Source organism: Diabrotica virgifera, chromosome 4, assembly GCF_917563875.1.
Source record: "Diabrotica virgifera virgifera chromosome 4, PGI_DIABVI_V3a".
Taxonomy (NCBI): Eukaryota; Metazoa; Arthropoda; class Insecta; order Coleoptera; family Chrysomelidae; genus Diabrotica; species Diabrotica virgifera.
Genome location: NC_065446.1, coordinates 226,390,751 through 226,409,699, shown reverse-complemented (window position 1 = coordinate 226,409,699; position 18,949 = coordinate 226,390,751). Strand labels below are relative to the sequence as shown.

The window sequence follows — 18,949 nt, the reverse complement described above, 5'->3', positions numbered from 1 at the left end:
TTCACCCCTTCTCGGGGGTGAAAAACATACGTTCAAAATAAGTCCGAAAGTGCATAAACTGACTAATTTTAAGCAACTTTTGTTCTGCAGAGTTTTTTCACTAAGTCAATACTTTTCGAGTTATTTGCGAGTGAATATGTAAGGTTTCAATCAACAGATTGAACGCTACACTAAGCTCCGCTGGGTATTTGTTCCTCGCACTATATATTTCTACAAACAGCCCTATAATCGTCAAATTAATTTTTTCAATTCTTCTAAGGTATTTAAGCTGATACAAATTTGTACTCGCCCTTTTCAGTTTTTGCATTCGATTAGGGCACCACATTGGAATCTTATTACCCAGGATTCCATTGTGAAGAGCATTTGGCTACGATAGTTGTGCCCCCATTGCGCATCAGCGTGCTATGGGGGGGGGGAAGGGATGGCCTGGGGCATTGGAGCGAGGTGGGGTGATCCCTGTTTTAAACTCGGGTCAAAACACCTCGCCCCAATGAATTGTTACACCCGAATGTACTTTTTCGATAGGGTGGACATCTCCCACAGGTCGGGTTGAATCAAATTGCTTGCTTGCTTACTTGCCCTTTTCTCCATCATATCCGCCAATGAGCAACAATATCCGCACAAATTGTGTTTGTGTTTAGGCCGTTAGACATACGGGTAAGTTTAATTATCTAGTTTTAAGCCTCAGTTTTTTTACTGATTTCTTTTGCACAGCAGATACCTACTTTCTTCCTTGAAATAAAGCTTAAAAACTTTTCTAATTTTATTTCTTTTTAGTTGTATATAATATATGTATTACTTTATTTCATGTACATAGTTATAATATTTTATTGACCCTCTGTGGCTCAGTGGTAAGAGCGCCTACCTTTGGATCGAAAGGTCCGAATGGTCGTGAGTTCGAATCTCACCAGGGTCAGAAATGTTTCGTTTATTATAAATTAATAAATGAAAATAGTTTCTGTCCTTGTGGGATCCGTACTCACCGGAGAGACCGCAGACGTTCGGATACAATTAGCGCCTCTTTGCAAAGACAATGACGTCGACTTTGCAAAGTAACAAGACACTTACTCAACACGCACACACTACACAGTACTCCCCTGAGTTGGTGATAAGTTATAGTTTAAAAAATCATTATGAAATTGACTGGCCAGTTGGTTGTGAAACCCAGTGCCAATAAAACACAAAAACACACGCACAATATTTTTATTGATAGAATTCTTCCTGTTTCTATGTATTTTTAATATTCCCAAGCTGTGATCAGAGATTTTGTTAAGACCCTTTTTTCTTTGATCACTCAGCTTTATTTCTGATCAGGCTTTTCTTTTGGGAGGAAACTGATCTTTGTATGAATTTTTCTAGTCCCTACCTTGGGAATAAAGCTGTAGGAAAACACTACCTGGGGAAGAAAACTGTAGCCCACACTAGCTTGGGGAGCAAAACTGGCTCACAACAGCCCACAGTATCCTGGATCCAACTACTGATGCATCAAAAGAATGGTTTCTACAAGATAGCCCTAAACTTTCCACAACTACCGACAGCAACAAGTTCTACAGAGATTGGAACCCTCCCTTGAGAACTGTGTGACTCCTAATGGAAGATTTAAAGCTGTGTATTGTAATATCTTAATACTTTTTATACCGGTAACCAGCAGGGTCTCTTTGTTAATTTTTTTTTATTGTAATAAATATAGTGTATTTGAGGAGCAGACTTTCAAATCGCACTTTGTCCATATTTTCACATTATGACATAGAGGTGGCGTTGGATTCGTCAAAACATCCTTTATTAATTTACACATTCCTAGATATTCTATTTCACGTATATTTTTGGTTTCAAAAATCGCCTAGACAAACAAAACGCATTTTGTCCATTACCGAGAGACAAACAAATAGCACAATTTTGGACAAAATGCGATTCGTTCGTCTTGAAATGCTATTTTACCATGTAACGACTTTATTTTGCATTTTGTGTGATAGATATTTTAACAAAAACTCCGGTCAAATGGCTTGAGCATGAAGCAGGAAAAGGTGTGGTAGAAATAAGTGCCGCGTTGACTGAATTTCTAAAAAAAGACATTAAAAAGACAAAAAAGAGAAAAAGATTTAAGAAAGGACAAGTCCACAAGCTAAGCTCTGATTGGACTTTTTATGACTTAAAACATGCAGCACCTTCACTCAAAATAGTTATAGGCATCAGTAAAACCAATAGAATAATCTTAACTCAATGCAAACAAACTGCTGGGAAAACAAAATCTTGTACAAAACAGAGGTATTGTTCAGAAATAGGGACTCTTCTAAAAAGTTTTTAAGTTTACTTTAGCAAAAGTAACGTGGTTCTGCTGGAATTGCCAATGAACCATGCTTTTAAAGAAGAAAAAACTGAGAATATGAAGAAGAAAGTTGCTGCGTTCTGGAGGACGACATCCATGTCATATAATTTTTTTTTAATTTTCTATATTGCTTTCCAAACACGCAGAAATGCATCTTTAGTTAATATTTTTATTTTATCAGTTAGATAAAATGGGGAAAATCAAACTACATTTTGTCTTTTAAAGACAATCAAATGACGTTTTGTCCATCAAAAAACAAATTTATTTGAAAAAACTAATAAAGTCTGTTGTTACTTATAAACAAGGCAAATTGATAATAAAAAAGTACATTTGTTCATATTTTGTGTGTGTTTTTAACTTTATTAATAACGGAGTGGCAGTTTTTCTCATTTCCTGAAAAATGTAAAAAATGGACAAAGTGCGATATGAAAGTCTGCTCCTCATTTAGCATTATTTGGTAGACTTTTTATTTCCTGTACCTTTCTGGGATGGGTGTGAAGAAAGAATGAACAGGGAACGAACCCAGGGCTGAGCAGTCGGGCAGCATTCTGATGGATGGAACGGTGCACGTGTTTCTTTTGAATATCCTAAGGGATATTTGGGGAATTCCTCCCCTCGTGTCTCCCAGAAGTGTGGTGTTGCTTAGTGCCCTGGTCTTGCTATGATCAGGACGTTACAAATAATAATATGTTAATTTTTCAACAAAATAACCACGGTTTTACACGGTTTTCGCAAATACTCAAAAAGTAAATGATTTATCGAAAAAACATTCGTAGTAGGAATATAGCTTATACGGGTTTGTGGGTTGTGGCTACACGAAAATATACGATAAACACTTAATAATGTGGATTATATTGAGATAAAACTAACAGCGTAAAATTAGATAAAACACGAGTTGAAAATACAATACAAAGAACGCCGAGAAACGTCTCTTACGCTGGTCTGGCTTTAACTGGCGCTGGGCGGGAATAATCGTGTTCTCTCGGGCACGATCGTCTAGTCGCTTGTCTAAGTTTTGATCGCGCTGTACGTCCTGGGTATACCCAGAGGAAGAACGCCTGCGCATTACAAAATCGAGCGTTCGCGGAGTTCAAATCTTTCCCTCTGAACTTCTGAACACCCTCCGGATTTTTAATTCGGTGTTCGCGCAGTACAGAAAAAAGATCCTGAACGTGTCCGGGATACGCTCTCGACGTTCGAGGATTTTGTTTCGGATTATAAGTTCGCACAGGCGCACAAAATATTTGGGAAGAATTTCTTGACATTCTGTTCTTACTCCTTCCAATACTTAACCTAAAATATTGTTTTGTTAAACAACTTGTAGATGTAGATTCTGGTTTTTAAAGTTTTAAAATTATGTAAAGTGTTGTATCATTTAAATATTCTTTAAACAAATTTTAATATTTTTTATATTAAAGCTTTTTTAGTTGTGTTTGTCAATGTTTTCCATTAGTATGTTTATAAATAAGTAGGTACCTTTTCTAGTATTATTTTCATTCGATATTCGATTTATTTTTTTTTAGCGTATGGCACCTGACACATTTACATTTACATATCGTCGGTGATACGGCAATACGTCCTATGTCAAAAATTAAAAATTTTCAGGAGAGACTAAAAACATGATATTTGGAAAATTCTTCAAAACTGTTATATTATTTTATGGTATTATTATCTTGTTTTTTGGGATATATTGAAAATAATAATACCTATCTTTAAGGCATTAATGTGGAAAGAGTTACGACCACATAGAACGTATTGCCATAAATAGATATTACACATATAGGTAAGGCTGCTGACATAGAACCTATTGGAAATGATGTGGTCTAAGTTAAAATAAACCCAAAGATTAAAAGAGAAAGGGAAATAAGTAAGTAGAATTAATCTTTACTTATTACAAAACATGTGCAAATAAAAAACTAAGTTTAGCTGTTGGTGATATGAACATAAACTATGCAAACGAGTAGATGAATTTAGGCATCGATGTGGTTATTATAGAAATGGTGATCTTCTTCTTCACGTGCCATACTAAAATGGCGATCACCATCGCGAAGGCTTCTCGATCTTCTGAAATATGGAATTGTTGTCCTGTATTTGACATCTTTAGTCCATTCACGAATGTTTTTAATCGAGAAACTTGTTTTCTTCCTATGGGGATGATTACCTGGTATAGTCGGTTCGCTAAACTCAGACAAAACTGGCTAGTGATTTTAGTCGGTAATTTTTTTATTTTTGGCCAATTTTGACAAAATTGGCAAAATTACTAACTATTTAGTAATTATTAACTATTTAGTAATAATTTTTTTGCCAATTTTACCAAATTGGCAAAATTACTTACTAAAATCACTAGCCAGTTGTGTCTGAGTTTAGCGAACCGACTATATTATTGATTTCATTTATTGTAAATGAAAAAATTTTAATGTTTCTATGGGTAGAAATTTATGCTTGAATATAAGAGTGTTTTATTTGGTGAGATGTTCAATTGCATGGGTCTTCTAGGCACATCTGACCATTCCATGCTAAAATCAGTTTTATATTTTATTATACGTTCCACTGGATCATAGTGAAGTCCCACGAGATCACTAACGCATAGATCACTTTTTTTATTTCCAGGACTCAAATATTCTGCGAAACTCTGCAGTACAGTGATTAAACTTTTGGCAAGCTATTGAGAAATTCTGTTACCCCTTTTCCTTTTTCTTCTACTTACTTTTGGTTTTATGCTGGTTTGTTTTTATTTTCCGTCGCAGTTTTTCTGAAAGCCCAGGTACGATTCACTCTTAAGCCTAGATAAAGCATTTTTTGCATTTTTCCACTTAGTTGGATCACCCTTCCCTCTCCTTGGACGTTTTTTTACGGCCATTGCTAGTTGCAACTACAAATAAATCACCAGTAACAGAATCCAACTCTTCTTTAGTAGAGCTATAATCCGATAGAGCGGAATGCAGGCTAATATCATCAGGAGTATTCTGAGCCAGCTAGGTTCTGGATCACTCTATACACTTTCGTCAGATAAATCTTTAGATCTGAATTTTGTTTTCAGTTCTCCGGTGTTCTCATCTAGGATTTCCTGCTGATGTTAATCTAGAATCTAGAGCCAAACTAACCAATTTCCTAACTCGATTCATATTTGATATTATACGCAGGTACCTTTCAATATTTATCAGCGCTAGCTGCACTCTCAACACTATCTTTAACCAAAATACGTTGTCACATAGAACATATTGCAGTCAGTCAAGCCGCCCGGCCGACTTATAACGTTTTGCAATTGCTTTAAAATCTAGTTTGTAATCGGATATTTACATGGGACGTACTGCAGGAGCATAGTCAAGGTCATAATAACACTGTTGGTTAGATAAACCAAATAACCGAAATTTTTGACATAGGACGTATTGCCGTATCACCGACGATATATTTTGTATAAGACAATACATAGGTTCACAAACGCACATCTTACTTATTTACATAGTCTATCGACTCTGGAGTCGCCATCAGGAAATCCTCTGACCTGCCATGGTATAATCTTGTGGGACACTGTTCTGTGATGTGATAGATGGTTTGTGGTTGTCCACAGTCACAGAGTGGGGATGGTCGTTTACCCCATTTGTGCACCATGTAACCACATCTGCCGTGTTGGGTTCTGATTCGGTTCAGCATAGACCATGTGTTGCGTGGTAAGTCAAAGCCTGGTGGTTTTTGTGTGATGCAGGGTAAGTTGCTATTTTGTTGTTCCATCCATTCTCGAGTCCATGTTGTCGTTAAATTGAACTCACCCTCCACAGCAACCTTTGCTGTTTTTATTGGTGGTCGTCTGGAGCGTAGACGGTTACCGTTGGCGGCATCTATATCTTGATGGATTGGCAGGTTCTCGTTACCTACTATCTTTCTGTACTCACTAGTGAGTGCGTGTATGCGTCGTAGTTTGGGTGGTGGAATGTGGCTCAGTACTGGGAGCCATTGCGTAGGGGTGGATTTGATAACTCCAGCAATCATTCTCATTGTATTATTCAATTGGACATCTACTTTGTTTATATGTGGGCTGTTAAGCCATGCTGAAGAGCAGTATTCCGCAGTTGAGAAGGCTAGGCCCAAGGCAGATGATCGCAAGGTCGAAGCCGATGCTCCCCATGTTGTGCCGCACAGCTTCTGGATGATGTTGTTTCTGGATTTAAGTTTTTCCGCTGTTTTTGTCAGATGTTCCTTGAATGATAGGGTTCTGTCAAGAGTCACCCCAAGGTACTTTGGTGTTTTATTGTAGGCGAGTGTGGTGTTTTTGAACTGAATATTGAGTATTCTTCCTGCAAGCTTGTTATTTAGGTGGAAACTGGAAACCTCTGTTTTCGTAGCGTTTGGTTGGAGCCTCCATTTACGGAAATATTTTCCCACTATGTGTAAGTCCGCCGTGAGGATTTCTTCTGTTTCTTCAAATGACTTACACCTTGTTGCAAGGACCCAGTCATCGGCGTAACCAAACTTTCTTGATCTGGTTTCTGGTATATCAGAGATGTATAGGCTAAAGAGAAGAGGAGCCAAGACAGATCCCTGAGGCAGTCCATTCTTCAGTTTCCATGGGGTGCTGATGTCAGATCCCATGACCACTTGAATCGTTCTGTCGGCTAGCATGCTGTTGACTATTCGAGCGGTGGATTTACAGGGGATTGTACGGAGGAGCTTGTATATCATGCCTTCTCTCCAGACTGTATCGTAGGCCGCTGTTAGGTATATGAATGCGGCTGCAGTTTTAAGTTTTCGCTGAAACCCTGCCTCGATAAATGTGGTAAGTGAAAGAACCTGATCTGCACAGCTTCTTTTGGGTCGGAAACCTGCCTGATCAACCGGTATTGTTTCAAGCAGCTTTGTGCTAATTCTGTTGTAGATAAGGCGCTCTAGAAGCTTAAACGTAACCGATAGTAGCGCTATTGGTCTGTAATTCTTAGGGTTGTTATCATTTGGTTTCCCTGGTTTTAATATGGCAATGACCTTCGACTATCGATATTCGATAATTATCTATTACGGTAGTATTACAATAAATTGTACTCTATTTTTACTTAATTTCTTCTATCTAGATGAGCTTATAAGTACCTATATATTCTTGTGGTTTATTTTTCAGTTTAATTTATGAGTTAAATTAGTCTCTTATTGAATATAATGAAACATAAACAACACATCAAACTTATTCTGAAACTATTTCTTGTGTCTTGTTATATTTCATTATTTTTGTGGTGTAATAAACCACAACACAATGCCACAGCCTATCAAATTCAATACATATATTATATCAAAATTGGAAATGATTGCTTTACTAAAGTATTCCTTCCTTCAGATAATGTTAAACGCCCAGGAAGTTAAAGGTAATTTTTATATCTAAATATCAAGCTGCCATTTCCAAGTAATACATAACAATCTTTTACTCTGTACAAAAATGTGGAAATAACAAATTATCGAAATAATGTGGAAATAATAAAGAAAAACGCTAATCAAATTTCTAACTTCTGAGAAAGGCATTGATGAATAGAAAGTTAATCCTTTGCCTGTTGCTTTTATTCTCTTTCTCTTTGTTGACATACAAATTTGTTGCATTTGCATTTTTTTGACATTGATTTCGAAATAAGAAAGGGACAACAACAGGCTTCCTTCTCTAACCTTAATGTATGCAACCCGTCATTACATTACGAATCCGAAAATTTTTCGCGGAGCGAAAAATCCTGAGCATGTCCAGGATAAGTTTACGTTGACGCCTGCTCATTGGAAACTAATCCCGAACTTACTCTGAATACGTTCGAAATGTACTGCGCGAACACTGCTATTAGTACAAGAGTTTGGTAGCCAATATACAGGTGGCTCTTATAAGCTTATAAAAATAGGATAGAATGGTGTACGTATGAGGTCTCTAGACCCAGTAGAAGCAGAGCTGTAGCTAATGAAATATAGGTTCATATTCATTACATTCATTGCTAGACCGTATTCTTGTCCCAATTGCGTCATTCTGGTTACCAGCCTCTGAAGATCCTCAATATTTTCGGCTAAGATTATAGTGTCATCCACATATCTAATGTTAATGGGAACTCCATTTACCTTTATTCCAGCTTCCAACCCTATCAAAAAACTATTATTTTCACTGAAAATGTATAACGAATCACACTAATCATAGGTAATACCGGCGATTTACTTCACAATCTGTTGGCTTTTTAAACACAGTGTTGTTCTGAAACTATTTCCGTGTGGCATTTTTGTAATCAACTATTCTAAATGGGAAATAAGCCACAATTTAACTAAAATAATGATTTTATTAACATTTCGACGTCCAAATCGGATGTCGTTGTCAAAATACAAAATATTAATATTTTGTATTTTGACGATGACATCCAATATTTTGTATTTTGACAACGACATTGGAAATGAACGTCGAAACGTTAATAAAATCATGTATTCAGTTAAATTGTGGCTTATTTCCCATTTAGAATAGTAGTTGATATTGAACACAGCTTTTAATATATTCTTTAATTATTTATTCTATCTATGTATGTCCGATTAATAAAGCCTAAATAGGGCTGACACTGTAATACGCCATGACTGACGCAGAACAGCGACAGTCATATAAAACAGGATGGTTTTTGTGTTCTGGTCGAGATTAAAATTGATCGCAATTTTAATCTGGACCATTTTTTTATTTTGTGGATTTGTTATTTCAGCACAAATTAGTTACGTAAACTCGCATAGCAAAAAACCTTAATAGCCCAGTAAATGAACGTTTTGGAGTGTAATTTTCAGGAGCAACTCCAAATTGCATGAAAATTTGGATTTAGGTTCTACTTACCCTCCACATCAAAGTTGAATTTGTACCGTTGGATACTTTTGCTTGGGGGGATGACAGCCACCCCTTCCCGTGGATGAAAAAAGCGCGTGTTTAAAATAAGCCCAAAAATGGATAAATCGACTGATTATAAGCAACTTTCGTTCTATAGAATTTTCTAAATTAGTTAATACTTTTCGAGTTATTTGCGATTGAAATTTTTTTTTTACAAAAAAATTCCCTTTTTTCAAAAACTTAAAAAGTATTATGAATACGAAAAATTTCAAAGAGTAAAACATTGTAGGTTTTACTGTTATAAATGTGCTAGTTTGATTTTGTTATTCTATATGACAAAAAAATGGTTAAGATATGGCTCTTCACATTTTGCATACAGTCGTGATTGGTGACTTGTTCAATCCCTTTTAACTATAACTCTTTCAAAAATAAGCACTTTAACTTACAGATGCATATAAAACTTACCAGTGCAACTTACAGATCATATAAAAAATATATAAGTAAAGTAAATTGTTTGTAAAGCGGTAACGATTAATTTCATTTGGGGTGCTAAACACGGGAAGATTCTCACGATTTTTTTTACAAAAAAAAAGGGGATAATAGAAACTTTTGTAAACAATTAAAATAAAGCTGTTTTTAAACACTTTAAAAAAGATTAAATGGGGTTTTCCCGAAAAATGCTTCACTTTTTGGTTATTTCACGTTGAAATATTCGATTTGGAATTAGACGAATATAAACGTATTTTTTCATGAGCTATAGCTTTGCTTTTGCTAGATCTATAGACTTCACGAATACACAACTCTTTTCGTTATTTTCTGAGGTAGATTTTTGCTAAAAATATTCTTTTCGATAAAATATTAACTTTTTGAATTATTTGCGAAAAACCGCCTGAACACACGTTTTTTTTTGTCGAAAAATAAACATTTTCAATTGTAAATAACTCAAAAAGTACTGACTTACGTAAAAAACTCTATAGGACGAAAGTTTCTAAGAATTGGTCAATTTATCCGTTAACGGACTTATTTTAAACTCGCGTTCTTTCACCCTCGAGAAGGGGTGACTGTCACCCCCAAGTATAAGCAACCAACGGCACAACTTTGAAGTGGTGGGTAAGTAGAACTTAAATCCAAATTTTCATGCAATTCTGAGTTAGGCCTGAAAATTACACGGTATCGCCGTATTTCCCGTTCATATTGCTATAGCAAAAAACTTTAATTATTGACGCTGCAAAGCGGCAAAAAGCCGGCACTCAATTTCAACATTTTGGAAAAATGTAATCCGAATACGGATTATATGATTATAACAGCTTTGTTAATAAGTTAATACGTTCAAAACACCTGCACGAGGCTCATATTACCATTATTTGTGTATTTTGATAACAAAAGTAAAAATATTGGTAGATTATTGCTCACGAACAGAGAGCGGAATATAATATATTGCATATTATGCAAGGTACATACATATAGGGTGGGCCAAAGAAAAGAGTCCACCTCGATATCTGGCAGTAGTTATTAGATCTTAAATAAATACCGAAACGGATCGATTTTTATTTTTAAATCACAATTTTTTTATATATATTTCATACTAGTGACGTCATCCATCTGGGCGTCATGACGTAATCGATGATTTTTTTAAATGAGAATAAGGGTCGTGTGGTAGCTCATTTGAAAGGGTATTCAATTCTCTATGCAGTAATATAAACATTATCATAATTACTTATAGAGGGTGTCCAAAATAAATTTTAATTAAATAATTGACAGAATAAAAGAAGAATGTATGTAATTTATTTTATTTAAAATACATTTTACTGTTTTCAAAAAACATAAATAAATGTTTATTTTTCAAATAAACATTGCTTTTTGCTTAAATTTAATGTTCAAGCCAGCTTCCGCCATCCACCTGCCTTTTGGAGGTTTGAACATTGAATTTAAGCGAAAATCAATGTTTTTTTCTGAAATAAACTTTTTTCTGATTTATGACAGCTGTAAAATATATTCTGAATTAAATAAATTACATAATATATTCTTCTCTTTTCTGTCAATTAATTTAATAAAAAAATGGTTTTGGCCACCAAATTAGCCCACATTATGTCAATGTTTATATTACTGAATAGAGAATTGAACACCCGTTAAAGTGAGCTACCACACGACCTCTATTCTCATTTTAAAAAATCATCGATTACATCATCACGCCTAAATGGATGACGTCACTAGTATGAAATATAATATAAAAAAACTGTAACTTAAAAATAAAAATCGACCTGTTTCGGCATTTTCTTAAAATCTAATAACTACTACTAAATATCGAGGTGCACTCTTCTCTTTGGCCCACCCTATATAGGTGTATGTTACAGTTTAAGTTGATTATCCAATTGTAGTTTACTATTCCTAATACGAGTCAACTCAAATGGTTCGTTTTAGTAAAAGTTGATTCCACCTAGGAAAAGTATACCTACCAACTCTTACCAATGTAATTTAGTAAGAGTTCATTCGCTCCCAATCAACGTTTACTACATAGTAAACGTCGACTGTCAGCGTTTACTAGTCAAAGTACAATCCAACTAGTATGAGTAATATGTATATGCGTCTAAAGTGTAAACCCAGCTCACTCTCTCTTTATCTGGAAGAGTTGGTTCGAATCCAGCTAGTTTATCTGTGGGGATAAACAATAGTTAAATGTATAATAGTTTAAATAAAGTTTTTATTATATGTAGCTACATGGTTTTTATTAAAATTATACCTTTTATAAAGGATTTCCGATAATTTTCTTTTACTTATACCACGCATACAGGGTTGCAAAAAAGTCTGGCAACAAGGCTTTATCTTTGAAACGAAATAACTTAATAAAATTATGAAATTTTGGGATATTAAATGGCATAATATTATGCATATTTTACAAGATAACTCAAGTTTGGGTATCGCCGCCATCTTGATTTTTGAAGTTATACTTCTTTAGGCGCGATTTCATTGAGGGTGAAATTTTATGATCTGCGCGCATGCGCACACCGACAGTATGGTATTAGTCGTTATACGGGCTCTGATTGGGTGTTGAAATGACCTGTCAATAATTGTTCAATATGGAAGTTATCGGTAAAAAAATATTGTATATATTAGTTTTTATTGTTGTGAGGACAGAAATAAAATCAAATTTATAATTATAGTGACTTTTTAAATAGTTTTGAAAAGCCGCAGGTACGTAATTCTAAATGTTTCAGTTGTATTCAAATAAAAAATTATCTTCATACCTATCTATTTGGAAAATGTAAAAAAAATAATGTAGTTACCTATCAGTAGGCAATGCTTTAATTTAGATAATCTGATTACGAACAAACTTTCTACAAATGTTCATCTAATATATCGTTTTCTTACTCTATATTTTGTTGTATTTTAATTCGACAAAAATCAAACTAATAATTTGATTCATATAAATAAACAAAATGTCAAAAAGTTTATGGTGTAAACGTTTAGGTTGTGTATATTCCCACATGACGTATACGAAAATGTGGTGTAGTGGGAAATCACTTCAACGCTCGTACGGCGCGGTAGACGTGAAGTGGGTTCAAGCCCCAAGCAAGTTGTTATTTTTTTATTTTTTTTTATAGATTTTATGATTGTAAGTATATTATTATATAATTTTTTTCGGAAAATACGTATTTAATTAAAATTTTTGGGAACAATTATTGTTCAGAAATCATTTGTGGCATTTTTCAATGTGTTTGTGTGTGTTTTATTCTTTTATTTTTTTAATTTTTGGTATTGTCTTAATAAAAATTTTTGGAAAGTAGTAGAGAAACTGTTTAAAGTATATTGATTTCGTTGAAATCATATAATAGAAGTAAAACTTCTTACGTGCGTACAAAGTACACACATTCTTTTTTTTAAGGCAACGTAGGTTGAGTGATATATCAAAGAGAAGCTTGTGTCATCCACTTTTCAAAAATGATAGTAACTGGACACAATAAAATATAATTAACCAAATAATTTAAGAAACTTTGTTAAAAATATTAAACGTGTTATTTTATACATAATATTATGGTATTTGACTCAACACTAGTGTGCAATTGAACTACATTACAATTATTATTTCTTTACAGTAAGTGCTCAAAAGTGTTGTCCATTTGTCTGTTGAAAATGTTACAATCTATCGTGAAAGCTGCGAATAGAATTGTTAATCATTTCTACAGTAATGAACTGCATTTCACGACGTACGCGATCTTTTAAATCATTTAGATTAGTTGGTCTTAAACGCGGTTTTTCAAATAATCCCACAGAAAACAATCAAATGGTGTCAAATCGGGTGATCTTGCCGGCTCTTTCCCTCTTTTTGACCTTTTTCATTGTCACCACACTTTCACTGTAATTTAGTTCAATTGAATATTTTTAACAAAGTTTTTTCAATTATTTAGTTAAGTATTTACTATTGCGTCAAGCTACTATCATTTTTCTAAAGTAAATCAAATAAGATTTTCTTTGACATATCACTCAACCTACATTGCTATTTAAAAAAATATCAAGATGGCGGCGATACTGGAAACGATGACATCATACAAGCTTAAGTTTGTTTTTTTGTTTTATGGCATAGACTTGGGTGTCAATTAGCCAGTCACAACTTTTTTGTTTTTTATTCATACATAAAGAAGGCAATGAGGTCCTTAGGGTTCCATAGCAAACTCTTCCACAGCTCTCTACTCAGTTCAAAAGCTGCAGCTGGCCGCTATTGACTATCCAAGTTGCTCACCACATTTTTCCATTATACATCTTCTTCTTCTTCTTTTTCCATATGTACATAATATATCAAATTATCAGGATTAATAAATGTAGAGGTTAATTTTAGTTTCACAGATAAATTTCATTAAACAATCATATATATTTTTGCTGTTCAGAAACAAGAGATAGGATATATTGAAAGGTGGAAAAAAACATTCCATTAAACCTTTGATTAAGTTATAGCTGTGTGGAATGTATTTTGTGCACTCAAATAAAGTGTGATTCAAATCACCCACCTTCTGACCTTCAGTACAAAGGTTTGAATCAAAAACTTAAATTCTTGTTAGATGTAGAGGGAAACATGCATGTTGAAACTTCATTCTGATTAATGTTGTTATATATCTTCGAGATACTACATAACTTTTAAACCAATATATATTTGGAACACAAGGTTGAATCAATTAATACTGGGATTTGGATTGTTTACAAAGATCTCGCCATGATTGATTCCACTGATTTTTAACTCGATGCTTAATAGTGTTAACTAAATCAGATATGCAAAACTTACGATTTTTGAAGTACCATACTCAATAGCTATTTTAGCCAAACTATCAACATATTCATTATGCGTTAGTCCTATATGAGTCTTAACCCATAAAAATTCACTCTCCTTTTATTTTTATGAATTTCAAAAAGGATTTTCTTAATTAGTAGGATATAAATATTTGAATTGTTATTGAGAAAATCTATAGTTTGAATAGCAAGAAGAATATAAAGTGAATCGGAAAAAATTGTTGCAGCTATATCTTCTGATTCTTTAAAATATTGCAGGGCCTCATAAATTGCTATGGCTTCAGCACTGAAGATAGAAAAATCATGGCCTAGCTTAAACATTTTTTCTGTTTTAGGCACATCCAGTGCCAACTAACGTCTTAGATGCATCTGTATATACAGGGTGAGGCAAATAAAGGGCCTATTAGAAATATCTCGAGAACTAAAGGCAACAGAATCATGATAATAGGAATAAAGGGGTTTTGAAGGATAATCTATTAAATGAAAATATTTTCATCTCTTTGCAACTTCCGGTTATACCGGAAGTTGCTTATAACTTCGTTTTTTTAAATGGGACACCCTGTATATTTTTACATTTTTGGATTCTCTTCGATGTCTTCTTTCTTAAAATATGAGGTTTTGTAATATTATACACGGTATTTTAAAAGATAATTACGTTTTTTTTATCAATTTCGTAGCAATATTCACACCCTGTAGAATTGTAGTAGTTTGCCATCTAAAACTCTACTTACGTTCAAATGATTTTTAGTATACTCTACTATTGTTAAGAATCATTAGTATAGCTAAATTTTTAATTTTAGTATACAGGGTTGGTCGAAACTCGGAATGAGTATTTTCTGAGTTTTCTTAAATGGAACACCCTGTATTTTAGTATTGTAATGAAATGATATTTTATGGTACTTTTTTATTTCTTAAGCATTTCCTATACCTAACTGCTTTAATTTGTGCTTAATTGTTAATCGCACCAACAATCTTAACTACGTAGGTATTTTGATAGCTAAACCATTATTGGTCATTTTAAGGATCAGTCTGGATTAATATGTATTTATTTCTGAAAAATTATTTGAGATTGAGTATTTTCACGGCCAACCTAATAAAATTTTACGTATTTTTTGGTGCAATTAATCTTTAGCTTGAATCACCAATAACGCACAAATTAAAGCAGTTAGGTATAGGGAACGCCTACGAAAAAAAAGTACAATAAATTGTCATTTCGTTACAATACAAAAATACAGGGTGTTCTATTTAAGAAATTTTAGAAAATACTCATTCCGAGTTTAGACCAACCCTGTATACTAAAATTTAAAATTTAGCTATACTAATGATTCTTAACAATAGTAGACTATATTAAAAATCATTTGAACGTAAGTAGAGTTTTAGATGTCAAACTACTACAATTCTACAGGGTGTGAATTTTGCTACGAAATTAATAAAAAAACGTAATTATCTTTTAAAATACCCTGTATAATATTACAAAACCTCATATTTTAAGAAAGAAGACATCGAAGAGAATCCAAAAATGTAAAAATATACAGGGTGTCCCATTTAAAAAACGAAGTTATATGCAACTTCCGGTATAACCGGAAGTTGCAAAGAGATGAAAATATTTTCATTTAATAGATCATCCTTCAAACCCCCTTTTTTTCCAATTTTTATGATTCTGTTGCCTTTAGTTCTCGAGATATTTCTAATAGGTCAGTTATCTGCCTCACCCTATATATTTACAGAGTCTGGCCAATTCTCTAAGAATGTTCTTAAGATGTTAGAGCTAATATCACTGTTTTCATGGTAACTTGGTTTTACTAATTTAACTGTATGTAAAATAGAATGAAAATCTTCAAGTCCAAAGCTATCAATCACGTTATAATCACAGTCAAAATTTGACAGATCTCGAAAAGCCTCGCAAAGTGGAGGCGAGTTCTTTAGCTTCCAGTATTTATTAGTAAAATCCGCTACATACAGCTTGTTAACATTTTTGGTAAAGACCGATATTTAGGTAACGAATTTTTATTAAAAATTTCTGGCTGAGATATTTCCTTCTATAATTGTGGAATTTCTAAAACTTCTACATGTAGTCGAGGAAATGAAGCTGAAAAAATGGCAAAACCTCGCAATTTTTTCGTCCAGCATCGATTTGTACAAAAATTTGGGATTAGGCTCATTACACCCTCTAGTTCATTTTCTATATTGAGCCGTTGTACGCTTTTGATTTTGTAAGGGTGAAAACTACCCCTAGTTTTAAAAAATTATAAAATAACATTTTAAACTTTAATATTGTCAACATTTGGTTCTTATTAGTTACATAATTAATGTTTTATGCTTTAAGATATACTATCATAATATTTCAACCCTTAAAACCACCCTTGTTGGAGCTATATATAATAATTTCGGCTTGCATCGATTTACATAAAAATTTGGGATTAGGATCATCTCACCCTGTACCTCATATTCAATATCGTGCTTAAGGGCGTTGATTATTTTTAGGGGCGTAAACAACCCCTTATTGTCAAAAATTATATAAAAATATTTTATACTTTAATATGGGTAAAATTTGGTTTTGATTGGTTAAATAATGATTGTTTTATACTTTAGGATATAATATGATAATATTTCAACTCTTAAAAACCACCCTTAATAACATTACAGTTTTTATAAGTAGATATTTTAATAGGTCTATACAGAAAAAAAAGTAGAATTAAAGAATTAAAAAAACATTTATTTACACAAAAACACGAATTTAAAAATATGTACAAAATACAAATACAAATAGTTTTTAGTCATCTTCCAGTATACGAACCGGTTCTGTGGTATTATACATACATTGAAAATTATCCATAAGCGGACTATCCGAATTTTTCGAAAAAAAAATTGGTTTTATAAACATAGCTCCTTCATTTTTTGGCGGTGAAAAGATTTTTCAAAAATGACTTTGTAGGATTTTTGAAGAGTTATAAGACTGTGTAAACTAAATTTCGTAAGATCTCTCAGTTTTTAATTAGGTGGGTTTAAGGGGCTCGAATAAGGGGGAGTTTGCTCGTAAATAGAGGTTTTAAACAGCTATATCTCGCTAACTGTTCACTGTAATGAAAATCTCTGCACAAGGAAATTTTAGTTGTTAAGAGGATCGGTACGTTTTTTCGGCTGCAATGCTATTCAAATGGGGATTCATTTTTTTCGAATCCTGAGAAAACTAATAAGTATTTTTAAAAAATTTAAACGCAGAATGAAAGATTTCGTTATTAGCGAGTTCCGAAAGTCCCTGAGAACTTCTATATTGTTTATTTTAATAAGTTACAGGGGTGAAAAACTAAGAGAAAATTTAGTGTTATTTTTAATTTCAAATATCTTATTTAAAATAAACTTTTTATTTATTCTAAGGGACTTTCGGCCCTCGGTAATAATTTAGTCTTTCATTCTGCTTTAGATTTTTCAAAAATATTTATTGGTTTTTTCAGGATTCGAAAAAAATGAACACATGTCCGTGGTAATATTTTCCAAATCTATCTTTGTCATACAACGCACTTAGTCGAATAGAATATTGTCAGTCAGACACTGACAATCAGTGACAATTTTAAATAATTATTTGACATGAATCGGGAATATTCTTAGTTGTTGATTAAATAATAGTGATATTGTCCTTTTCATGAGCATTTTTCAGTGCGTAACAAATGATAGGAAAAAGGGTAAGTCCGTGATAATACACATTTATGACATTTATTCTAACATGACATTTTAGTTAAATCTGACAGTTGTCACATTTTATTTTCAATTTGGAATAAAAACAAATCAAATGTGTTTCTTGCTTTTATAAAATGGTATTTTCTTTGATTTGTATAGTCTTATAAATTATACAGATTATATTTGTAATATTATTATCTAATTAAAAAAAATATTTTTTATTATGGCGCCATCTATCGAAAACTAGAATAACCACCGAACTAGAATAATTACCAAAGTAACGACCGACGTGCCTTTTTTTCTGTCACATACAATTTAATGCGTTAAATAGAAATCGAAAACTTGTGACGCACTGAAAGATGATCATGAGAAAAAGATTATATAGTGTATTTGATAAATAATTGATTTAAGAGGTGAACTTTATAAAAAGTTATTTATTGTGTATTATTTATGGAAGATAGAAGCAGAGAATACATTAAGATATATTCTGTGATCCAAGTATTTTGTTTTTAAAGATGTTCAAAATTGTAAGCGTTCCATAGTAACAATATATTATTAAAAAATCACTTTAACACTTTTGCTCTTTTCTCGATTGAGTATTAGTTTTTGTTGTAGGTACATATTATTACAATCACTGAATACATAGCTAGTGAAAAAATTATCACATTTATTAACTGAATTAATAATTTGCAATTATAAAAATAACAGTTATCCAAGCACATTCAAAAGCCATCTCTTTAAATTAATTATGACATTGTCAAGTAGAATGACATTCTAATAATATGTACATATCTATACCAGTGTGAATTTTACTACACGTATTTTGCCATGTAAAGACAGAAAAGGTAGCGATAGCCGTA

The 18,949-nt window shown here is 33.0% G+C and overlaps 1 protein-coding gene across 2 annotated transcripts in view; it reads right to left on the bottom strand.

Moving 5' to 3' along the window:
* LOC114334365 (Bardet-Biedl syndrome 4 protein) overlaps nt 1-18,949 on the bottom strand; it is a 369,578-nt gene that overhangs the window by 95,049 nt on the left and 255,580 nt on the right. The window lies entirely within an intron of this gene.